This window comes from Felis catus, chromosome X (assembly GCF_018350175.1).
Source record: "Felis catus isolate Fca126 chromosome X, F.catus_Fca126_mat1.0, whole genome shotgun sequence".
NCBI classification, from domain to species: domain Eukaryota; kingdom Metazoa; phylum Chordata; class Mammalia; order Carnivora; family Felidae; genus Felis; species Felis catus.
In genome coordinates, this window is record NC_058386.1 from 96,177,833 (window position 1) to 96,204,055 (window position 26,223).

At 42.8% G+C, this 26,223-nt stretch overlaps 1 protein-coding gene across 2 annotated transcripts in view; it reads right to left on the reverse strand.

Annotated features, from left to right (window-relative positions):
• KLHL13 (kelch like family member 13) overlaps positions 1 to 22,327 on the reverse strand; it is a 203,567-nt gene extending 181,240 nt beyond the window's left edge. For both annotated transcript variants that reach the window (XM_023249501.2, XM_023249500.2), the window contains exon 1: positions 22,032 to 22,327. The gene's annotated coding sequence lies outside the window, so the exon portion shown is untranslated. The remainder of the gene's footprint in view (positions 1 to 22,031) is intronic.
• Between the last annotated feature and the right edge of the window lie 3,896 nt (positions 22,328 to 26,223).

The following is a 26,223-nucleotide window of genomic DNA, read 5'->3' on the forward strand; positions in this document are numbered from 1 at the left end:
TATCTTTCAATAATTACATAACAAGTAAACTATTCCATGTTAATGAGGAAAGTATAGAGAAGACTTTAATGAGGAAAGTATAGAGAAAACAGCACCAAGGCTTTCTGTAAACCCATTTTAATCTGCTACAGCAACAGTACGTAACCTTCATTTGGATGGATTTTTTAAAAGGGGTTCTGTTAACTAAAACCCCAAACCCAAACCTGCCAACAAAAATCTTAAGAAGCCACAGGTCTGACCAAATAGTGGGAATGTCAGACAAATTCTACGACTTCAGTACCCATGGAAGTAACATTTTTAAAACAGGCAGGGCCACGAGGTGCCTGTCACATCACATCATGTCACGGAAATTACCTATACCTATACAAGTCCCTTGGCAGCCTGCGTTTCCACTAAGTGTGCTTCTCCAGTTGAAAATTAAATGATGATGGTCACAACTGTGATCGGATCATCTCCACTGAGTTACTGGGAAGGGATACAGGGAACAACCGAGAAAGTACTTTGGGCACACAGGAATTAAACAAGGGTTTAAAACTTAAGGGCAGCACTTCAGCTTGATGGAGCTAGAGACCAATTTTCCCTTTCCTCCTTCGAGTTGTGACTCCAAATACAGAGTGCCAAGAGAGACTCACTCGGCCTTATAAGGCCGTTCCACAGCATTTTAGAAGAACAAAGAAAATGAACAGGATACAGTGACTGCCTCGAGGACCAGCGCACGGGTCAGAAGGTGCCCACTGATTTGTCTTGAATGAATTTATATGAAATCACTCATTTCCTCTCAGCAGAGAGTGCTGCCCTATAGAGGAAGGCTAATTAAAGCCAAGGAGTCTCCCTTATAAGCAGAGAAAGCAGATTCATCTTTACAGCAGGTAGACAGACCTAACCCACATGCAGAGTCACTTAGAGCCATTCTAAGCTATTAAGGAGTCTACACCATGTCTGGCACTAAATTAAGCAGAAAATCAAACGACTGTGAAGTTTATGAGTATATCGTAATGGGTTCATTTTTTAAAATCATTGAATGCTATCTCAAAAGTCATAGAGCAGTGAATATTCACATTACTCTAAATCCTCTTTTCTAAATGGGGGATACTTTCTCGTTCACAATGGCTCTCTTAAACCAGACCCGTTTGGCTTGCCTTAAATCAGCAGATTTCTGACTCCTTTCCATGTAGCCCACTACCATAATGGCTTAATAAAATTAGCGATGGAAAAAGGCAGCATCATAATATAGACACCAAAACTCCTAAATCAAGCAAGGATTCTTTTTTATGTTTTTTCTTTTTTTTTCTTTCTTTTTTTTTTTTTTAACTCCACAGCATCTCATATTCTCATATCCTAACTCCAGGTGATGTGAACTATTAATCTCCATGATAAAGATGTGCTTCCGCCTAATTCATATAAAGGTACACGGTACTTAGTTTTCTCTTTCCAGTGACAGCAGTGCCATCTTATCCAATTCTTTTTTGTTAATGTTTATTTATTTATCTTCAGAGTGAGAGAGAGAGAGAGAGAGAGAGCGTGTGAGTGTGCACACGTGTGGCAGAGGGGCAGGGAGAGAGAGAATTCCAAGCAGGCGCGGGGCTCGATCTCACGACTGTGAGATCATGGCGTGAGCTGAAACCAAGAGTCAGACGCACATCCGACTGAGCCACCCAGGTGTCCTGTCCTCGTCTAATTCTATCCTACTCACTAGCTGCGAGATCATGACATCATCACCACACACGATGAATAGAGAATCCATTTAAGCAAGTAAAAAATACACTTAGGGAAGATGGCAGAGTAGGAGGATTCTGAGCTCACCTCCTCCCACAGACGCAATGAGGCTGCCGCTATGTAAAATGCAACATACGCAGAAAACGACCTGGAAACTATAAGAACAGCTCTTCCACCGCCAGGAATATAGGGAAAAAGACACACTGAAAAGAGTAGGGGGGGAAGAGACAGGTTCGGGAAACAAACACCCGGCACGCGACCCAGTAGTGGAAGGAATACTGCAGGACTGGAGGCCCGGCCTGAGGAAAAAGGGGGCCAAGCCCTAGATTGGGCACCCCACCCCGAGGACCTGCTCCGGGAAGACAAGTCCCCCAAAATGTCTGGCTTTGAAAACCAGTGGGGTTTAACTCTGAGGAAGTAGGAGGGCTATAGGAAACTGATACTCCTCTCTCAAAGGGTCACCATAAGGAGCCCCTGGGTGGCTCAGTCGGTTAAGTATCCAACTGCGGCTCAGGTCACGATCTCATGGTTCACGAGTTCGAGCCCCGCGTCGGGATCTGTGCTGACATCTCAGAGCCTGGAGCCTGCTTTGGGTTCTGTGTGTCTCTCGCTCTCTGCCCCACCCCCACTCGTGCTCTGTCTCCATCTCTCTCTCTCAAAAATAAATAAATATTTTTTTAAAAATGGTTTTGAAAAGAAGGCTTTCAGTGGAATTTCCCCTATAGGACCCAGGAAGTTGGTTTAATTGAAAGGCACTCTCTATCGGCCTTAATACCACCACTCTCCTGGTCTCACTATGCGCCCCAGGCCCCACCCACTCAACCCACCCATCCTGGCAGACACAAACACAGAGCACCTTCTATCCCACCACAACTGTCAAGCAGTCTCAGTTAAGATGGGCATCCCCCTCAAAGTGACACCCACTCCACCACACCCTTGAGTCAGCCCCAGCCAGGACAAGCACACCTCCTAAGGAACTCCTGTCCTGGAAAGCAGGACCAGCCCCGCCCATCAGCAAGCCCATAGCAGCCACAACCCACAAACAACAGGAGGAAGCAGGGAGTAGTCAAAGGTAGTAAAACTATATCTACAAAAATTAGTTCAGAGATATACAAAATGAGGGGCCTCTGGGTGGCTCTGTCAGGTAAGCTTCCGACTTTGGCTCAGGTCATGACCTCACAGTTCATGAGTTCAAACCCCGCAACAGGCTCTGTGCTGACAGCTCAGAGCCTGGAACCTGCTTTGGATTCTATGACTCCCTCTCTGCCCCTCTCCTGCTCGTGGCTGTCTCTCCCCCCCTCTCTCTCTCTCTCTCTCTCTCAAAAATAAATAAGCATTAAAAGAGAGAGAGAGAGATACAAAATGAAAAGATGTAAAATAAGGTGTCATATACATAAAATGTGGACGGGAGGAGTCAAAATATAGTGCTTTTAGAATGTGTTCGCGGTTAAGTGACCATCAACTTAATACTGACTCTCGTATACGTGGATACATGCATATATATTTACAACTGTTATATAGAAACCTCATGGTAACCACAAAACAAAAACCTATAATAGACATACAAAAACCCAAATGTAACCCCACAGAAAATCATCAAATCACAAGGGAAGACAGCAAGAGAAGAAAGCAATGAAGAACTACAAAAACAACCATAAAACAAGTAACAAAATGGCAATAAGTATATACCTATCAATAGTTACTTTATTTCTTTTTAATTATTTTAAAGACTTTAAGTAACCTTTACACCCAATATGGGGCTTGAACTTGGTAACCTGAGATCAAAAGTCACATGCTCCACCAACTGAGCCAGCCAGGCGCCCCCAATAATTACTTTAAATGTAAATGGAATAAATGCTATAATCAAAAGACTCAGGGCGACTGGATGGATAAAAAACCAAGACCCATCTATATGCTGCCTGGAAGACGCACAATTCAGACTAAAAACACATACAGACTGAAAGCAAACAGATGAAGAAAGATACTCCACACAAATGGAACAAAAAACAAGCTGAGGCACCAATATTTCTGTTAGACAAAATACACTTTCAAACAAGGACAGTAACAAGAGACAAAGGAGGGAATTACATAATGATAAAAGGTTCAATCCAACAAGAAGATATAACAATTGTAAATATATATGCACCCAACATAAGAGCATGAAAACATGCAAAGCAAATATTAACAGACATAAAGGGTAAAATTAACAGTAATACTATAATAGTAGCGGACTTAAGACTCTACTTACATCATTGGATGACAATCCACACAGACAATAAGGGAACAGTGGCAATGAATGACACATGAAACCAGATGGACTTAACAGATATATACAGAACATCCCATCCAAAAACGGAATACAAATTCTTTTCAAATGGACATGGAACATTCTCCAAGATAGATGGATAACATGTTAGCCCACAAAACAAATCTCAATAAATTTTAAAAGACTAAAATCATATACAACATCTTTTCTGACAAGAGTGGTATGAAAGTAAGATATAAATTACGAGAAAAAAAAACCTGGAAAAAACCCACAACCACGTGGAGGCTAAACAACTAATGGTCAACCAAAAAATCAAAGAGTTAATCAGAAAATACCTGGAGACAAATGAAAATGGAAATACAATGGTTCAAAAGCTTTGAGATAGAGCAAAAAAAGCTCTAAGAAGAAAGTTTATAATGATACAGGCCTATCTCAAGAAACAAGAAAAATCTCGGATCAACTATCTAACTTTATACCTAAAGGAGCTAGAAAGAGGAAGAAACAAAAGGCCCAAAGTGAGTAGAAGGAAGTAAATAATAAAGAGCAGAACAGAAAGAAGTGAAATACAGATTAAAAATACAACAGAAAAAAAGACAGTAAAACTAAGAGCTTGAATGTTGAAAAGATAAGCAAAACTGATTGATAAAAGCATAGCCAGACTCATCAAATAAGAAAGGGGGGAAGGACTCAAATAAGTAAAATCAGAAATGAAAAGAGAAGTAACAACCAATACCACAGAAATACAAAGGACTACGAGACTACAACGAAAATTTGCACACCAACAAATTGGGAAGAAACTGGAAGAAATGGATAAAGTCCTAGAAACATAGATCCTCCAAGACTGAATTGGGAAGAAATAGAAAATCTGAATAGATCAATTACTTATAAACAAATTGAATCAATAATAAAAAAAACCTCCCGGGGCGCCTGGGTGGCTCAGTCGGTTAAGCGTCCGACTTCAGCTCAGGTCACGATCTCGCGGTCTGTGAGTTCAAGCCCCGCGTCGGGCTCTGGGCTGATGGCTCAGAGCCTGGAGCCTGCTTCCAATTCTGTGTCTCCCTCTCTCTCTGCCCCTCCCCCGTTCATGCTCTGTCTCTCTCTGTCTCAAAAATAAATAAAAACATTTAAAAAAATTAAAAAAAAAAAACCTCCCAACAAATAAAAATCTAGGACCAGATGGCTTCATAGGTGAATTCTACCAAAGAGTTAAAAACTAAGTAGGGGCGCCTGGGTGGCGCAGTCGGTTAAGCGTCTGACTTCAGCCAGGTCACGATCTCGCGGTCTGGGGGTTAGAGCCCCGCGTCAGGCTCTGGGCTGATGGCTCAGAGCCTGGAGCCTGTTTCCAATTCTGTGTCTCCCTCTCTCTCTGCCCCTCCCCCGTTCATGCTCTGTCTCTCTCTGTCCCAAAAATAAATAAACGTTGAAAACAAAATTTAAAAAAAACTAAGTAATACGCATTCTTTTCAAACAATTCCAGAAAACAGAAAAGGAAGGAATGCTTCCAAATTCATTCTATGAGTCCAACATTACCCTGATACCAAAACCAGACAAAGAAGCTACAAAAAAATAAAATTACAGAACAATGTCCCTGATAAACATAGATTTAAAAATCCTCAACAGGGGCGCCTGGGTGGCGCAGTCGGTTAAGCGTCCAACTTCAGCTCAGGTCACGATCTCGCGGTCCGTGAGTTCAAGCCCCGCGTCAGGCTCTGGGCTGATGGCTCAGAGCCTGGAGTCTGTTTCCGATTCTATGTCTCCCCCTCTCTCTGCCCCTCCCCTGTTCATGCTCTGTCTCTCTCTGTCCCAAAAATAAATAAATGTTAAAAAAAAATTTAAAAATCCTCAACAAATTTTAACCAATGACATTAAGCACTACATTAAAAGGATCATTCACACAAGTAGCATTTATTTCAGGGATGCAAGGATGGTTCAATATCTACAAATCAATCAATGTGATACACCACATTAACAAAATAAAAGATACAAGTCATATGAGCATCTCAATAAATGCAGAAAAAAAAATCTGAAAAATCCAACATTCATTCAAGACAAAAACTCAATAATGTGGGTTTATTTATTAAAAAAAAAAACTCTAATGTCTTATTTTATTGTTGAAGAGAGAACGTGCGCTTGGGAAAGGGGCAGAGAGAGAGGGAGACAGAGGATCGGAAGCAAACTCTAACCGAGTCCAATGCAGGGCTCGAACTCAAAAACGGGAAGACCACGACCCAAGGTAAAGTTGGACACCTAACCGACTGAGCCACCCAGGTACCCCAACAATGTGGGTTTAGAGTGAACATATCTCAACATAAAAAAGGTCATATATGACAAAGCAGGAGATAAGATCATACTGAATGGTGCAAAGCTCAAAGGTTTTCCTCTAAGATCAGGAATAAATAGGGAATTCCACTCTTGCCACTTTTATTCAAAGTAGTACTGGAAGTCCTAGTTACAGCAATCAAACAAGAAAAAAAAAATAAGAAGTAACCAAAGTGGTAAGAAGGAAGGAAAACTGTCCTACTTGCAAATGACATGATACACTATATAAAAAGAAAACCAAAAAGACTCCACCAAAATCTATTAGACCTTGTAAATGAATTCAGTAAAATTGCAGGAGACAAAGTTGATATGCAGAAATCTGTTGCATTTCTATAAACTAATAACAAACCAGCAGAAAGAGAAATTAAGAAAACAATCCCATTTACAATTGCATCAAAAACAATATCTAGGAACAAATTTAACCAAGGAGGTGATAGGCCTATACTCTGAAAACTATAAGACACTGGTGAAAAAAAAATGAAGACAACACAAATAAATGGAAAGATACACCATGGTCATGGATTGAAAGAATTAATACTGTTAAAATATCCACATTGCCCAAAGCAATCTACAGATTCAATGCAATCCCTATCAAAATACCACAGGTAATTTTCAAAAAACTCAAACAAATAATCCTAAAATTTGAAAGGAACCACAAAAGACCTAGAATAGCCAAAGCAGTCTTACAAAAAAAGAACAAAGCTGGGGTATGAAAACAAAAATCTTCTGCAAAACAAAGGAAATAATCAACAAATCTAAAAGGCCCCCTACAGAATGGGAAAAGATATTTGCAAATGACATATCTGATAAAGGGTTAGTGTCCAAAATATATAAAAAAACTTATAAAATTCACACCCAGGGGCATCTGGGTGGCTCGGTAGGGTGAGTGCCCGACACTTGATTTTAGCTCAGGTCATGATCTCATCATTCGCGAGATCAAGCCCAACGTCAGGCTCCGTACTGACAGCACAGATACCGCTTGGAAAATTCTCTCTCTCTCTCTCTCTCTCAAAATAAATAAACTTAAAAAAAAAAACTCATACCCCAAAAAGGGAATAATAATAATAATCCAATTAAAATTAGGCAGAACACAAGAATAGACATTTTTCCAAAGAAAGCACAAAAAAAGACACAGGAATGATGCAGCAGAATAAAGAGTCCAAGAATAACCCATGCTTATAAGGTCAATTAAGACAAAGGAGGCAAGCATATACAATTGGGAAAACACAGTCTCTTCAATAAATAGTGTTGTGAAAACTGAACAGCTACATGCAAAAGAATGAAACTAGACCCCTTTCTTATGTCATATACAACAATAAATTCAAAATGGACTAAAGACCGAAACGTAAGACCTGAAACCATACATCTCCTGAAAGAAAACACAGGTAGCAAACTCTGGGACATCAACTTTAGCGCTGTTTTTCTGTTTTTCCCACTGTTGGTGGGAATGCAAACTGGTACAAGCCATGGTGGGAAACGGCAGGGAGCTTCCTCAAACAATTAAAAATAGAAATACCACACAATCCAGTAATTCCACGTCAGGGTACGAAAAAAACCAAAACACTAATTCCAAAAGATGTATGTATCTCTATGTTTATGGTGGTATGGTTTACAATAGCCAAGATACAGAAGCACCCTGAATACCCATTGATAGACGAACGGGTAAGGATGATGTGGAGTGTGTGTGTGTGTGTGTGTGTGTTGAAATATTACTCAGCTATAAAGTCAGCTATCTTGCCATTTGTGACAACATGGATGGACCTAGAGGGTATTATGTTAAGTGAAATAAGTCAGACTAAGAAGGGCAAATACCATACGATTGTATTTATATGTGGAATCTAAAAAACAAAACAAACAAAACAGAAACACACTCACAAATAGACCGATCTGGTAGTTGCCAAAGGAGAGGGGCTTGGGGGGATGGGCAAAAGAGGTAAAGGCAATTAAAAGGTACAAACTTCCATTTATCAATAAGCCACAGGGATGTAAAGTACAGCTAAGGGAATACAATCAATGGTATTGTAATAACCTTGTACGGTGACAGGTGGTGAGCATTTCTTAATGTACACAATTGGTAAATCACTATGCTGCACACCTGAAACTAATATTATATTGTATGTCAACTGCATTTCAGTTATATATATATATGTATATATGTATACACTATATTTCATTCACACACACACACTTAACATTTACAGCAAATCATTTTGAGTGAATCAAGTCACTCTAACTTCAAATGAAACTACTTTGGCCCCTAAAAAGAAACTCAATCCAAATATATAATAAGCATAAAAAAGTACTGAGGAAGCATAAAATAACATTTCAAAATCATTTTGAAAGAAAAAGTAGGTGAAATGAGAAGTAACAAGAGACCAATCCAAGAGTAACTCATTTAAAAAGACACCTACTGGGGTGCCTGGGTAGCTTAGTCAGTTAAGCATCTGACTGTGGCTCACGTCATGATCTCATGGCTCATGAGTTTGAGCCCCGAGTTGGGCTCTGTGCTGACAGCTCAGAGCCTGGAGCCTGCTTCGGATTCTGGGTCTCCCTCTCTCTGCCCCTCCCCAGCTCACGTTCTCTCTCTCTCCCTCAGATATAAATAAACTTAATTATAAAAATTAAAAAGACACCTATGTTCTTCAAGACGTCAAATTATGTCCAAAGATTTTTTTTTAAGTTTATTTATTTATGGGGGGGGGGGCGTAGAATGTGAGCAGGGGAGAGGCAGAGGGAGAGGGGAAAGAGAGTCTCAAGCAGGCTCCAGGCTGTCAGCACAGAGCCCGACGCAGGGCTCAATCCCACAAACCGTGAGAAGTTGGCTGCTTAGTCAATTGAGTCACTCAGACATCCCAAAATTATTTTAATAATAGAAAATAGCCACTCTTTAGCTTGAAAGCTGACACTGACTATAACTTATCGCTGTCATGAAGAACTGGGAACAGCCTGCTTTCTCCTGCACCACACACAGATATCTGGTTTGGTAACTCCCACTGGACAGAAACATCCTTGACTAGAACAATGGGCTACATTTTAGTGAAGCGTGAGTTTAGTGAAACTCTTCATGTATTTTTTTTAATTCCAATTTTTTTCACAATACCTGTACACAATATCGTGGACTACATTTTATCGGACATTTTCCAAAACACAGCACCCCGGTACTATATCCCGGCCAAAAAAGAAGTGTTACTTTTATCTCCACCATCTATCCACTACTAACTCATGTCAGGCACAATCTTTGAAAATATTAAAAAATGCCAGTGTGTACACATAAAATTTCTCAGTATCTCTCGCTCTGGCACACTACAGAAGCAAGTGTAGATAAGGAGGGAGCCACTCACACAAGTGAGTTTAGCAGTTTTGTTTTTGTTCGTTTTTTTAATTTATTTTGAGAGAAAGAGAGAGAGAAAACATGAACGGGGGAGGAGCAGACAGAGAGGGAGAGAGAGAATCCCAAGCAAGGTCCGTGCTGCCACACACACCATGAGATCATGACCTGAGCCAAAATCAAGAATCGGATGCTCAACCGACTGAGCCACCCAGGCGCCCCTAGCACTTTTGTTTTTAAATACAAGTCTGGCTGTGTTATGGAGTACTGATATCCATATGTTAGTGATAAGTACATAATGGGCAAATCATCATGGATTCAGCATTCAAAAATCAGATAAATACAGAATCCTGTAAAGACTAGTCAGTGATCAAAATGAAATTAAAAGAAGGCGCCCTGCAATAATTTGGAGCTACGCTGCAAAAAAAAAAAAACCCAAAAAACAAAAAACAGCATAAGATCTGAGGGACACTGAGCAGGGATCTCTGAACATTTTGCTAGAAAAACAGTTAGCAACAGGCACACGGCTTCCATTCCCTTCCTGGCTACGTTTGTTTCAAAACACCTATTTCTCTTTTGGGGGTGATGAAAGTGTTCTAAAATGGATTGTGGTAATGGTTGCCCAACTCTGTGAAGATACTAAAAACCACTGAATTGTACCCTTTAGATGGGGGAATTGTAGGGCAGTTGAATTACAGCTCCATAAAGTTGTTACGTACTCTCAAGAACATATTTGTGGAGCCTAATGTTGTACACAAAAAACAGCTGTGATTGGCTGTGGCTATGAAGGAGTCTCAATTTGATTTACTCTTGCAATTTTTTTTCCAGTTCCCAATGAACACGCACACGCACGCACACACACGCACACGCACACACACACCTGTGCACACACGTGTAACACACAGGCACACAGCTTTGGGCATTAAAACATTCAGAATGCTTTCTTTGCTCTTCAAAAAGATCCACTTCAAAAGCACCTTATTCAAAATATCTCGCCAACTTTAACACCCTCCTCTGATCCTTCCTCTTTATTTCTCCAGCATGTTTTCTAGTGTGCCTGGTTTAGCGGTAAGGCTCTTATATAATGCCCCCCATCAGTCAGAGGTAGAATAAAAAGGAAGTATTGTGGTTAAAAAAACGCAGACTCTAAAACTAGGTTGCATAGTTTTTCATGCTAGCTCTTCTACTTCTCAGGTGTGCAACTTTGGGGGAAGTTATCTAACTTCTCTGTGCCTCAGTTTTCTCATCTGTAAAATGGGGATAACGACAGTCCCTGCCTCCATAGCACTGTTGTGTGGTGTGAATGTGTCCACGCATATAAACACTTACAATGGTGCCGTGCCCGTGGTGGGTGCTATAATAACTTAGTAATTACTGCTTCACCATTAGTACCAGTATCGACTCATACCGAGTTGCTTTGTGTTCTCTCTTGCCCCTGCTGGACTGTAGGATATTTCAGGGCAGTGGATATATTTTCTTCCTCCTAGGAGAATGCTTCACATATAATTACTTAACAATTACTTTTTGCTCGTGAACGTTTAAATAAGACATCTATATGATGCTAAAAATGTGTAAATTCTTTAGCAAATCCCAAACTCGCTTTGCCAAATTGTGCAAGAAGCTATACAGGTACCGAATAATGATTAGAATCTCCACTGCTGAAACCTTGGTTTCCCTCTGTCAAGTGAAAGATGAGAAATGTGCAAGAATCCTTTGGGCTAACAAGTTAGTTAGTTAGTTAGTTAGTTAGTTAGTTAGTTACTTATTGAGAGAGGGTGCAAGTGAGCGAGGAGCAGAGAGGGAGAGAGAATCCCACAAGGGGCAGAGAAGGAGAGAGAGGGAGGGAGACGGGGAGGGAGAGGGCCTGGAACTCCCGAAACCATGAGATCATGACCTGAGCCTAAGTCCAATGCTTAACCAATTGAGCCACCCAGGCGCCCCTCTTTATATTATTATTGAAAAAGCACTTGGTTAAAAACCAAGGGCCCTACATTCTGCTCCTACTTAGCTCTATCTCAGACGATGGGACCTACCTTCGGCAAGTTGTTCAACCTCATTGTGCACACTACTGAAGTAAATAATAATTAACCATGCTTCCAAAGAAGGTTGCTCTCTAAGTAAATGACATTATTCTTAACATCTGAGCTTATTACCTGAGGACAGAATAAGTCTAATTTTTCTAAAAGTACATTTGAATGTTGTCGTTTCATGTTCAAATATGACGGTGATCGTGATGTCTATCTGTAAATGCAGGTAACACTGCCAATACATAATAGATCTCGTCAGTACGGTGAGCTAGGCCTCTCAAGTGCACTTGAATATACATTATCGTAATAATCATCATGAAATATATAGTAAATATACAGTGATTCGGACAATGCCTTTCCCGATTCATTCCCTTCTGTACACCTATGGCATTCCATAACCAAGCTGGCCACCCAAGGATCAACGGTCTTGTCATTTGTCTGACATGGGAAACGAAGAACATTGGAAGTGGGGAATGCAGGGACACTACCTCACGTGCTTCAACCCAAAAGGTTACGCTAGCCCTCCGACACCGGAAGCTGCTCTCAATAATCTACTTAGACTTATCCATTCATTTATCAAAACTGCCACTGAACTTGTATCATCTCTAAGGTATCATTTGATTTGTCGCTAGAGTAACTACAATAAAAGCTTAAGAAAACCATAACAACTCAAAACCTATAGGAGACATTATTCAAACAGAATTAACCCTCCTCCCAGTGGCTTAACTGTTACAAATATTTCAATATTTTCTTCTGTGACAACTTCAAATCTGGAATAGAGACAAATCAAGAAAATATATGACCTCTTTGATTATGAGCACACCAAAAGTTTTCATGTTTAAAGGACACTGTTTATTGTATACATTTTCCTGCATCTCCCTTTCCCTTCGAAATGAAGATTAAACTTTTAAATCCTATGAAGGTAACCACTATCATATTTAAATATATATCAGGTCAATCGTATTAAAAAGTTGATAGTCTCCTTGCATTCAACGTGATGCCATCTTTGATTAAGCAATAAACCAAGCATTTACCTTAAGCCTTCTTGTCTGCCAGAAAACTAGTGCTACTTCTTTTTTTTTTTTAAATATTTTTTTAACGTTTATTTATTTTGGAGACAGAGAGCGACAGAGCATGAATGGGGGAGGGTCAGAGAGAGAGGGAGACACAGAATCCGAAACAGGCTCCAGGCTCCGAGCTGTCAGCACGGAGCCCGAAGCGGGGCTCGAACTCACGGACTGCGAGATCATGACCTGGGCCGAAGTTGGATGACCAACCAACTGAGCCACCCAAGCGCCCCAGAAAACTAGTGCTACTTCTAACCAGTCAGTTCACTATTTAATAAGTGATGTATATTCAAAAAATATCACTCCCGGTGGGATTAAGGTAACATAAAGGAAAGACACAGTTTTCCCTTACATTTCTGGTTCATATATAAATGGCAAATGCCACAAGTTTTAACTAGTTAAGCCATTAATCTACTGAAAGAGCCAATAATAAGAATATCTACTAGGAGGGCGCCTGGGTGGCTCAGTCTGTTAACCCGTTAAACTGTTAAACGTCCGACTCTTGGTTTCAGCTCAGGTCATGATCCCAGGGTCGTGGGATCTAGCCCTGCATGGGGCTCTGGGCTGACAACATGAAGCCTGCTTGGGATTCTCTCTCTCCCTCTCTCTCTGCCCCTCCCCTGCTCTCTCTCTCTCTCTCACACACAGTAAAAAAATAAGACAAAAAATAAGTTTTAAAAGATAAAATTAAATTAAAAAAAAAGAACATCTACTCTGTAGCTTGAATTATGCTTAGGACTTGATATGCACTAGCTCATGTAATCCTTAAAACATCAGAGGAGATGTTTACAGAGGAGGCATACATGGCTCAGAGGGATGAAGGGAGTTGCCCCAAGTCACACTGCCAACAAGAGGCAGACGCAGGATTTGAACCCAAGCCTATGATTCCAGGACCCAAGATCTCAGCCATCAATTTCTACTGCCTTCCCACTGAGATACATTAAGTAGTAGAACAGAAAACACTGTTGGCATGAAGTTCTTGAGAAAAGAATGGCCATTTCTATAAAATGGGACCAAGAAGCCAAACTCTACAACTCTATTATCCCCGTTTACTGAAAAGACTATAAAAGCACTTGACACAGAATATAACGACCATCCCTTAATCACCCCTCTATACCCATGTCCTCAGGAGCTCAGGGCAGTAACACAACAATACAACAATGGCAGCAGGCCCTGTGGGCTGTGACCGGAGCGGTGCAGCAACAATGAAAGTGGGACGGCAATAATCAAAATCAGTGGAAAGATTCGGTGTTCGACTGACGCCCGTTCTGCTCACCGCTTTTCTCCACTTGCCTTCCTCTTCTTCATCTTTCTCATTTGGAGCAAATCAAATCATTTGCTTGGTAACAGGCATTCCTCCAATGCATTGCTCACCCCTTTTCAAAACCATCTAAAACTCGAGAAACCTTCCGTTACCCTCAAAGCACGTGAACCTCGACAACTTTACTCTTAAAACACTGCAGTAGCCAGCAATTAACAAAGCAATCTGTATCCTGCATGTGTCGTAAATGAAAGCAGCTTTAAAGTTAGCAGAGGTTAACTTCAATCAGGGACACAGGCAAGCGCTCATAGGATGGTACAAAGCTTTGACCTCATCAATCATGTTGCTTTAAGTTCATGGTCATTGTGTTCTAACAGCCTGTCTTCTGAAGATCCTTTGGCAGGTCCTTTGGCAGGTCCTTCACTATCAATCTCAGCTATTTCCCACCAATATCAGGAACTCTGTTAGGACTCAACACAGTCGAAGACTTAGACCACTATCAAACAACCAGAGTGTTCCCTTGAAAAAAGTAATGTGTATTACTGTTCCTGAAGGTCATCATGAAAATTTAAGGCTCTGAAAATGTCTGTGCACTTGACTTAAGGAACTGACTCAGCACCCTGTGGCCTCAGTGCTTTTCAAAGGGTCACCCCCGGGGTTACCACAGCTGACCCTGCACAGGCAGAGGCTTGCTTTGAAGTTGGGTTTTACCTCCAATTTTCATAAGAATACTGCATTCTAAAGCACAATACACAGGAATTTGTTCAAATATTATTAAACATTTTTAATCAGCTACCAGCGAATGTTCTCCTGAATCTTTGTGTAAAATCAATTCTTCAAGAACACACAAGCTGTGGGGCGCCTGGGTGGCGCAGTCGGTTAAGCGTCCGACTTCAGCCAGGTCACGATCTCGCGGTCAGTGAGTTCGAGCCCCGCGTCGGGCTCTGGGCTGACAGCTCGGAGCCTGGAGCCTGTTTCCGATTCTGTGTCTCCCTCTCTCTGACCCTCCCCTGTTCATGCTCTGTCTCTCTCTGTCCCAAAAATAAATAAACGTTGAAAAAAAAAAAGATATATTTAAGAACACACAAGCTGTTTTATTTTGTAGCTCCTGGGGCACACTATCATGTCACCGCCCTGCTCACCCAGTATATCCACTGTACTCTAGTTTGAGGACAAGAGCACTTCACAGACATTCTATTTGCTTCAACTAGTGCAATGCCTAGAATATAACAGGTACTTAAAACATATCTGTCGGATGAATTGGCAGAATGGTTTGAAGAACTAGTTTTCAAATGCAAGAACATTCTCGAAAAATCTTTGGAGGCATAGAATTACTCCCAAGCCCACAAAGGCAAAAGGTCAAACAGAATATATCAATTATGATTTACAAATGTTGGTAAGAAAGAACAATAAAAATTACATTTTGCTTAATTTAGTTAGAAAGGAAAGGTTGCCGGGATGTCATATAGGGATAATATTTCAGGGGGCAGAGAGTAGTTAAGGTATTAAAAACCAATTCCATATACTGGACACTAAGATGAGTTTTCAATGGTCTGTTGTGTTTTCCTTTGTACATCTTCAGTATTAACGGTTTCAAACTTACAGAGAAAAAGAAAGAATTGTAAGGCACAACTCTGTTTCCATGTAACCACGCATGGTGCGGGAACTACTAAAAGCCAAGAACCATGCCTCATTTGTTTTGTACCTTTCTCCTGCTTTTAATACTGATTTCCATACACATGAGGAGTTCAATAAATATTTAGCAACTGCAACGTTAGGAGTGTCGAACCATGTTAAATAAGTTCTTAACTCAATCCTTTCCCCCCCCCCACCCCCGCAAAGAGACTCACCCTAAAGAAGCATGCTTTGGTTTAAATAACAAAAGAAAAAAAAATAAATACTCCTAATGGTACTAGATGAGAGAGTATTGAAAGACCCGGTTCTTGGCTCATGTCAATCACATGACCCATATCTGTTTTCCTATGATAAAATGAGGATTGTACAGCCAGCCCTCTACTCATAGCTGTTGCCTGAATAAATCAGCATGTATTTACATGCTAACCGGTATGAGAAAGGTATTGGGAAGGAGACAATTGTATATTGACCTCTCTCATCTCCACCACCAACAGCAACAACTTCTTATGTGAAACCCTTGGTGCCAGATGTGTTTACAAATGCAGAAATACCCAGGCTTCTGGAGCGGCAGTAACCTGCACATACCATACGATGTAATACCCCAGTAGGGTCTGAGGCACTACCCCGTAAACACACGGCTAATTCTGCAGCAAAGCCAAATAAAGATTAACGTTAAGTAGAACAAACACTATAAACACCCTCGTATCAGTCCAAGTCAGACTTTGCCACCACCTGAGTGAGCGTGGCACTCACCAAACCAAACTTTTTGTCAGTTTTCGGAGTTTTTGAAATGTAACTGTTGCAAGCAACAAGTTGTAGACTTGGGTATAAGTCATTTAATCCTTGCAAGCACCCTGAGAGGTACGTTTTGTTACCCTTATCTTACAGATGAGAAATACAAGAGTAACCGACCCGGCCAGTGTCCCACAGCTAGTGAAGTCTCCCAGCCCAAACTGGAACATAAGACAGTCCTGTCCCAGGGCTTGTGCTCGCAACAACTGTACTCCGGGACCTCTCAGAAACTGCTTGAGGATGCTTGACAGACGTGGGAAAAGTAAAACGGTATTAAACGATTTAAGTATCCAAAACACTAACCGGAGACACATCACCAACCGCCATCGATTTGCTATTCCACGACTATTTCTAGAGGGCGTACCATATGCCAGGTGTTCAGGATACAATGATGAGCAAAGCAGGCCAGGTCTAGCTCACCTTCATGAAGTCGGAGACTGGTGGGGAGACAGCCAGGCATCCAATAAACACAATTATGTCACACAAGGCAAGTGTGTGATTACCATTCACGTCCAGAGTTGGAGATCGGGTCAGTGGGTTTGGTGTAAAATAGGACACGGGATTTGAACTGTTTCTTGATGCGTGTGGGGATTTGCAATGACAGGGAAGAAAGGAGACGGTTTCTCCAATAGACGGTGGCATGGCATCCATCCAACAAGCGGTCACTGTGTACCTACTCTGTGCCAAGAGTAAAGCTAAGCAGAAAAGTTCCAAACTGGAGAAAAATCACTTGAAACCCACAGAGGATTTGTGTACGAGAATAATAAGGACACGTAGGGCAGCAGGCCTGGGTCAGACCGTCCAGAATCCTTGAGTGCGAAGCTAAGGAATAGGAAGTAGACTCTGCAGGAGTTGTTGCAGATTATTTTGCAGGTTACTGCCCCATAGTATTAAGATCTACCCCTATGGAATGTCGATGACCATCTGAATTCTGATTTGGGGCCGACCAGACCTCAAAGCTGGGTTGCTTTTGAGCAAGAGCTCAGGGCACAAAACAAATACCAAATCTAAATTAATTAATTTTTTTTTTTTTTTTTTTGAGAGAGAGAGAGAAAGGATGCGAGTGCACAGAGCAGGGGCGGAGCAGAGAGAAAAGGAGAGAATCTTAATCCGTGCTCAGCGTGGAACCCGACGTGGGGGCTTGATCTCACGACAGTGAGATCCTGACCTGAGCTGAAATGAAGAGTTGGACACCTAACCAACTGAGCCACCCAGGCACCCCATAAATCTAAATGAATTTAAGCATGAATAGAATAACCCTAATCTCTTAAAGAATGGTGATTTAAAAACTCTGGAGAGGGGCACCTGGCTGGCTCAGTCAGAAGAGTAGGCGACTCTTGATATCGGGGTTGTGAATTGGAGCCCCATGTTGGGTGTAGAGATTACTTAAATAAATAAATAAAAACTTTTTTAAAAATCTTAAAAAAAAAAAAAAGAAAACTCTGGAGAAGGCAACAAGTAAAGGAAAATGGCAAACTCCTCTAAAAATCTCAAATGCCATTTCTAAAACCTAAGTATTCTTTCCTGTTCAAATGAAACTTCCAACCTTCCAAAGGAAACATATTTCTATGAGAAAATAAAACCTCGTTCTTTGGAAAACAAATGCTTGGGTTGAACAATGATCTGATTTTTAATAAAGCGGGTGATAGCTTACCTCCGGGCACAGGTGACAATATGACAGTGGAAAGTAAACTGCTTTTCAACACATTCACCGCCCGGTCCCCTATCCCCTTATCTAAACAGAGTGGAAGAACTGAATTTATATGTATGTTGTATTTATGCAGCATACATATCAAACAAAGCTTTTCATTCTCAGGTCTTAATGGCAACACCTGAGTAGCTAGACAGCCTCTGCAAAACACATTTTTATTTATTCCCACTGAGTAATTTTTTTCCCAGTCAATGACCTCCCACAGAAAAGTAGTTAATAAACACTCTTCAATGGCTTCCCCTTCTTCTGAGCATCAAACCCAAATTCTATCTCAGAATTTCCAGGCCTGGTATTATGACCTGACTCCCTTTAGCCTCTGGAACACCTTTAACAACTCCTCCCACCCCATCTCATGGGGTCCAGCCATCCTGGCTTGCTTTCTGCTCCTCAAACACCCTGAAGTCTATTTTCCTGCCTCAAGGCCTTGGCTTACTCTGGTCTCTGCTCTTCACAAGGTAGGTTTACTCCCTCTTCTCTGAGGTCTCTGTTCAAAGGTCACCTTTGCTGCTAAGAGACCTGTCCTGACCACGCTTGCCAAATAAGCCCTTCCCAATTCTCCATGTCACATTTTGTTACTTATTTCCTCCATTGTTCTTCCTACAATCCGTAAGGATCTTCTTCATTTGTTTACTCGTTTATTGTCTATATCCTTGGGTGGACTATAGCTTCTGGGAGACTGCACAAGGGCAAGGATCATGCCTTGTAATAATACAGGCCCTCGGGGCACCTGGGTGGCTCAGTCGGTTAAGTATCTGACTTCATTCAGCTCAGGTCATGATCTCATGGTCCATGGGTTTGAGCCCGACGTCGGGCTCTGTGGTGACAGCTCAGAGCCTGGAGCTTGCTTCGGATTCTGTGTCTCCCTGTCTCTCTGCCCCTCTCCCTGCTTGTGCTCTATCTCTGTCTCTGTCTCTCTCTCAAAAATAAATAAATACACATTTAAAAAATAATAGTAACACAGGGCCTCATGCCCAGTAGAGGGTCTCGGCATATGGAAGGTGTTCAACAAATACTGTAAAATAAATTACTAAATGAATGAACAATATATTTAAAATCTGATTGATATGAATGCCAGTAACTTGGAAAAAAAGCCTCCCCCCCCCCCCATTTTGAGATGTTTTCTTTAGGGCTGTTCATTTTTCCATAATCTTTCTACATTTTCTGAAATCTGATGATGCCTGGCAAATTGTTGAGTTATCTCACAGCAGCAAAAATAGATCCGTTTCAAGCAACGGATTTAAGAAAAAATACTTTGACGAGGTTACAGTAGTTTATTAAACATCAAAATCAAACAATTTGAAAACTGGTTAGTCTCATTTCACTACTGCAAGTCAAATTACATGAGGAGAAGTAATGTAAAATGTAAAGAAAATGAAAAAGGCGGCAACTCCACGGCAAACTACAGTTATGTTTAGTAACATCAGGAACATCCAGTCTGAGAACCTCTGCGTATACCAGGTGGGTTTATCAAATACAGAGTGAAAAGATTCACAGCAAAATGTTTAAGACGAACTCATATCCAACTTTCTTTCTTTTCTGGCAAACATAAGTAGTTCATGTGGGTGGCAATCTTAGCTTAGATTTAGTATTAATAATCACAAAAGGAAAAAAAATAACATAACGATACAAACTATTTTCCTTGAAACAGTTTGCAAGTTAGTATGTCTTTCCAGAATGGGTTGCCAAGAAAATCACAGATTTAGGCGATTGGCCCAATTAATATAAATCCTCTTTCCCTACCACATCCCATTTTCTTAAATAAAAGTCAGGAACTTACCAAATGAGAGAAACTACAAATCATCTGCAATCCATCTAGCTAAACTGATAATCAATGGCCTTTACTATTCTTCTAGAGACTGCTTTTGTCAGAACATCAAGTTCAAACTCTGTATAGTCACAGCACGCTTTTCAAAGTGTGCTTCTAAATGTGCAGATTTTAAAAGTGGGGGGAAACTGAGGCTCTTATTTATCTATTTTCTAAATACATCATTTGATGTTGCAGCAGAAACTACATTCATGGTCTCACTGGCAAAACGAGTGCTCCCAGGGCAGTGAAATGTAGCCCTTTACCTTCTTTAGCAACTCTGTTTCTTCTGAGATCCTCACCCGTTAACGCACGTTATGTTATGTCAAGGGCCATACCTGATCACACATCCAGCAAACAATTCTAGATTCTAAGTATAAGGGCATTTATAACAACTTGCAATCGAAGGAGGTAACCTTTGTGAACGTAAAATGATGTCATAACTGCTAGGCTGACTATTTCACTTTTCTGTTCTCAAATGTGAGCACTAGATATAGCCCATTTCCAAAACACAGCCGCAAACGTCAGCATGTGCTAATTCACTGTATCTGCCTCCACTCTCAGCTTCTCCATTCAATTTTCTTCACACACTAATTCCAGCCTGCAAGTGAGTAAATGAGCCTCAGTATGGGAGCTGCTGGGGCAACTGCATGGGGGGGAAGGCGACATCGCTGAGAAAATACGTGGTACCGTGTGAAACCAACTTAAGTGAACTAATCTCCGGCCCACAGAAAAGGAGTCTCTTTTTTAACCACCTGGTTTGTAAACGCTGCTTCTTGATGGCTTATACAAATAGGAGATGTGCAGTAAGAAACTCTGACTTCTTTAAAAAAAAAAAAAATTGGGGCGCCTCGGTGGCGCAGTCGGTTAAGCGTCCGACTTCAGCCAGGTCACGATCTCGCGGTCTGTGAGTTCGAGCCCCGCGTCGGGCTCTGGGCTGATGGCTCAGAGCCTGGAGCCTGTTTCCGGTTCTGTGTCTCCCTCTCTCTCTGCCCCTCCCCCGTTCATGCTCTGTCTCTCTCTGTCCCCAAAAAATAAATAAATGAAAAAAAAAAAAAAAAAAAAAAAAAAAATTAAAAGCAGGTGCCCCTCCCAACAGAGGCCGTTTTAAACCCCAGATTCCCTCAGTTCCCATCCAATGTGCTTAGTAAACAGCCTACACTAACTTGAGGGACTACCCCAAACCACCAGAATCCTCCCTGAGTACAATAAAAGATGAACATCCCAGTTTGCAGATGGAGAAATGGAAGCAGGCATGAAACGTCCCACCCACTCTCTGTCTCCTCTTTCTCAGGCCTGCTCAGCAGTGGAGGAAGAATCAGATTTAGGGCCATGTGCTAGGATCGCACACAAACATACACACGGACATACATAACATACATTTCAAGTGGCTGTGGTTCTTGGAGTAAGTTATTGAAACCTAGAAAGAAACTTTTGAGTTCCTTAGCTAATATACTAGAGGATCATTCCCATCAATTTCGGTTAGCCGTAGGCTAGACCGTAAGCTTCCAAGAAAACCATTAGTCAACTGTGATTAAACCAAAGAAGCCAAGACATCCAGAGATGAAGACGTTCGGAGCGGAGTTAAAAGCTTCGAGGAAGCCGAGTGTGCTCCTGACTCGGGAGCCAGCAGCGAAGCCTCCCAAGTTAGAAGATTCTGAGGGAGGGATGGGTTGCGAGGCAGAAACCAGAAACTGTTAGAGGGCAAGAGACAGTGGGGCCGAGGCGAGCAGAGGGACCCCAGACCGTCAGGGCAGCGACAGGGAAGCCCGAACGAGAAGATCTTGGAGGGATAACAAAGAAGCAAAGGAAAACTGGGTTCTGGGGGGGGGGGGGGGGGGGGGGGGAGTCCTGAAAGAAGCCAGGCGTCTGGCGGAGCCAGCGAGTCCGGGAGGTAGGGATGAGAAGGTGCAGGGATGAGCGCGCACCCGCACGCGAGAGAAAAAGAAGGGGGGTGGGGGGCGTGCAAAGAGCCCAGCTGGTCCCCTGTCCCTGCGCCCCTGGTGCAGATCGCAACTCCTTACCCCGCACCGCCTCGCCGCGCCGGGTCCCGGAGGCGACGAGGTGGCTGATGGAGCCCCTGAGACTTCAGGACCCTGCCTCACCTTGTTTGCCGCGTCCCCGCGTCCCGCCGCCCGTCAGCCCGCTGCTGCGCTCGGAGGGCCAGAGAGCCAGTCGCGCGGCGCAGCCGGGGCTCCGTCCGGTTGCGAGACACCAGCCCCCGCACCTCCGCACCCCCTGCTCGCCCCGGTCACTTCGCCGTCGCGCAGGCGGAGAGCGCGGACCCTAACCCGAATGCCGCTCCACTTATTTTCGAAAGTCCCCGTTCCAGGCTTCCCCGGAATGGGAGCTGAGCTGCTGCGGCCGCAGCGGCAGAGCCTCCGCCTGACCTCACCGGGGGGTGGGGGGGGGGGGAGAGAGGGGGCGGGAGCCCGGTTAAGGAGGGGAGGGGGGCGGGGGGAGGGAGCGCGCGGGCGGGGGAAACATGGCGGCGGGGGTGGCCCCGGCGGCGCCTGCGCGGGAGGCGGGGGGGAGCTGGGGCTAGGACCGTGTGTAGGGTCCGAGCAGAACTCCTCCCCCACCGCCAGCGCGCGGCGAGGGTGGGCCCGGGCAGGGGCGGGGGGTGGGGGCGGGGACCGCCAAGTGGCCCTCGCGCTTCCGAAACCGGGACGCCCGAGTTTGAGCACACATGGCCTCTAGTGCCCGGGAGGCAGGAGAGGTGAAAACTGTCAAGTACCCGGGGCCGGCAGCGCGCGCGCCCCGGGTTGGCCACTCGAGCAGGAGGCCAGCCGTAGTCTCGGCCCGTCACAGTCACCGAGGGCCCGGGAGCCGGGGTGTGCCCTGGCAGCGGTGCCGCCTGCACCTCGGCGGGGCGCGCACCTCCAAACAAGCCTTCTGGTGCGATGAGCGCTCCCTCGCTTCCCCACCCCCCCACCCCCCGCACGGGAGTACAGACTATGAAGAAACAGGAAGAATAACAACAAATACGGCAGTTTAACATTTTGCTGAGCGTTTACTACGAACCACGCGCTGAACTATTACCAATTCGCTTAACTCTCACCGCTGCTCCGCGAGGTGCACATGATCGTTATCTCCATTTTGCAAGTGAGAAAACTGAGGCGTAAAGGTCAAACGAGTTGCGAAGGTTACGCAATGAGCAAGGGACAGAGCAGGACCCGGGATCCCGAGCAGTGTGATGCCAGCGCCCAAGCCCTCCGCCACCAGGCTCCCAACAAAAACCCCAGTCAAGCCTGTTTTTCCCCTTGCAGGTCTATTCATTGCTTGCCTTCCAGAAGGTTACAGCCTGAGGCCACCTTCTTACGCCTCTCCCTTTGCCTTGTCTCCTTGTAATTCCAGGCTCCTCCTCCGAAAAATAATGGGAGCTTGCTGTTAACAGCCAGTTTACTCACTGTTTTGTTTTGTTTTCTTAAGGAGGTGACGGGGGCATTGTGGGGACTAGCTCTTTATATTTCCTAATATTTCTCACTTTGCCTACCGGTAAACGGAGCAGGTATCTGAGATCTCAACATTGCTGACTTGGTGTTTCAAATTCCATACACTGAAATTCTAGCAGCGGATTGTAGGTAACTTCGAAAATAATCAGCTGCTGGAAAACTTTCTAGAACTAAAGATATGACCACATCGTAAGGCTTTATCAAACTGGTGAAGAGACTCCAAATGCACATGGAATTTGCACTGCTATCTTTTATCCGTCAGTATTTTCCACGCAATTCATATTTGTTAACCGGAATGCATTCATCGGCTTCTCCACCATGCTTATTCATTAATTATCGTATATGTATATTACACACAAAACGCCTATTATGTGGAAAGCACCTGTTAGAGAAGGTTACAATCTCACTGAGGAGATATGTTTAAAGCAATTCATTTTGGCATATATTAAAAACCTGGCACGTAGGTTAAAAATAGCTAAAAACTACACATCCAAGTCATTGTGCCATCCCTGCCATAAAAAAAGGTCCAAGTGGGGTTGTTTGACAGTAAGTTCTCAAACAGAAAAGACAGGAAAATGGATCATCAGGTGTGGCCTCCACGGCCCTTATTCACCGGATGAGAAAACCCTTCGTGATGCATACCAAGGATAGAATTAATTATAGAATCTGAATTTGAACGATCGGATAGGAATAAGATATCATAATTACACTTACTCTGTAGGATTTATTTGCTGTTTGGGTTAGGATATTTTGAGTAGCTAATCCACTGGACAGAGCACTCTAACTTGTGGTTATAAGACACTAATGTGCTATGTGACATTGTTAGCCCCATCAACTCTCTGAGTCTGTTTTCCTGAATTTACAAAAAAAAAAAAATTTAATGCTTATTGATTTTTGAGACAGAAAGAGAGCACAACGGGGTGACGGGCAGAGAGAGAAGGAGACACAGAATCTGAAGCAGGCTCCAGGCTCTGAGCTGTCAGCAGAGAACCTGACACGGGGCTCAAATCCATGAACCAGTGAATCACGACATCATGACCTGAACCAAAGTTGGACGCTTAACCAACTGAGCCACCCAGGTGCCCTGTGTTTTCCTGAATTTAGGGTGGGGATAATAAAGATATTGACCAGACTTGCTGACTGCATTTTTCTGGATTTCAGATAAAATAAGGCATGTGAAAGTACCTTGTAAACATGTAAAAAAATATATGTGTGTGTGTGTATGTGTGTGTGTGTGTGTGGCGAATGTCAATGTAAAATATCAGACTAGTCACTACAAGCTAGAGATGTAATTATGAAGGATTTAACATGTTAACCTGTACCCAAAAATGTCAAGAACTAAGAAAAGCATTTGAAATGCAACTGTATGGTAAAAAATCTGAAGAATGCGGAGATACGACAGGGATTCGGGAAATAAGAAAACAATCAAAAGAAAATACTGGTGAAAAGAATACAGAAAAGGCTAATGGCTGTTATGGGCTGAATTGTGTCTCCCTCTTCAAATTCATATGTTTAATCGTAACCCCCAATACTTCAGAATGCAGTTTTATTTGGAGATGAATTCTTTAAAGAGGTAATTAAATGGAAATGGAGTGTTTAGGGTGGGCCTTAATCCAACGTGACTGTTGTCCTCATGAAGAGGAGATCAGGACACATACACACATGCACACAGAGGAAGGACCATGTGAGGATACAGTGAGACGTTAACAAGCCAAGGAAAGAGGCCACTGAAGAGACCAAACTTTGATCTTCAACATGTAGCCTCTATGAGAACTGTGAGAAGAGAAATTTCTCTTGCTTATTGTTGTTTAAGCTATGCAGTCTGTGGTGCAGCTCTACCCAACTAATATCAGGGCAAACATTTTAAATGCTGGCTGGAGTATCCCCTGTACGAGTCGTTGTTAACTGCCACAAACCTGGTGGCCAGCCTAAAAGCACACACAGTTGTTGCCGCTTCCATGGGTCAGGGGTCCAGGCAGGGCCGAGCTGGGTGCACTGCTCAGGGTCTCACAAAGCTTTACAAGCAAGGTGTCAGCCTGCCTGCATTCACACATGGAGTTCAGAGTCCTACTTCCAAGCTCACTCACGCTGTTGTCTGAATTCAGTTCCTCGTGGTTGTAGGATTGAGACTCTCAGCACTTACAGGCTCCGGAGACTGCCCCTCTCCATAGGCAGTTTCTAACATAGGCAGTTGCTTTGTCAAGGTCCGCAGGAGAGCTCTCACGTCCAGAAGGGACGTTAATTCCATCTTCAAAATCTCTTCACCTCTGTCATACAATGTAACCTAATCGTCAGAGTGATCTCACAGCATACTACCCTGAAGGGGAGGGGAATATATGGGGCATCTACACCACACACCTAGAATCTTGGAGGTCATCTTAGAATTCTGCCTACCACACCCTCCAAAGTTTTGATGGCACCAGTTTAATTATATACTTGCAAAAATTCACCAAGACAGAGGCCACACAGGCAGATGTGGACACACACGTACACACACACACACACACACACACACACACCAAAGAGCACAAAGCCATGGCTGATGCCTAGTCCCTCAAGACACATTTGTGAACCTGCTGTGTGCCTAACAGAGGTTAAACCCAAGAATTACAATTATGTTAACTTTGATTAAAGGACAGACGGAGGGGCACCTGGGTGGCTCAGTCAGTTAAACGTGTGTGTGTGTATACACGTATGTATGTTATATATACACATATATAATATTTATATATTATATTTATATATAAATATATTTATATATTAATATTTCTATATCATATAAATATATATGTAAATATATGTATATATGTAAATATATGTATATATGTATATATAAATATGT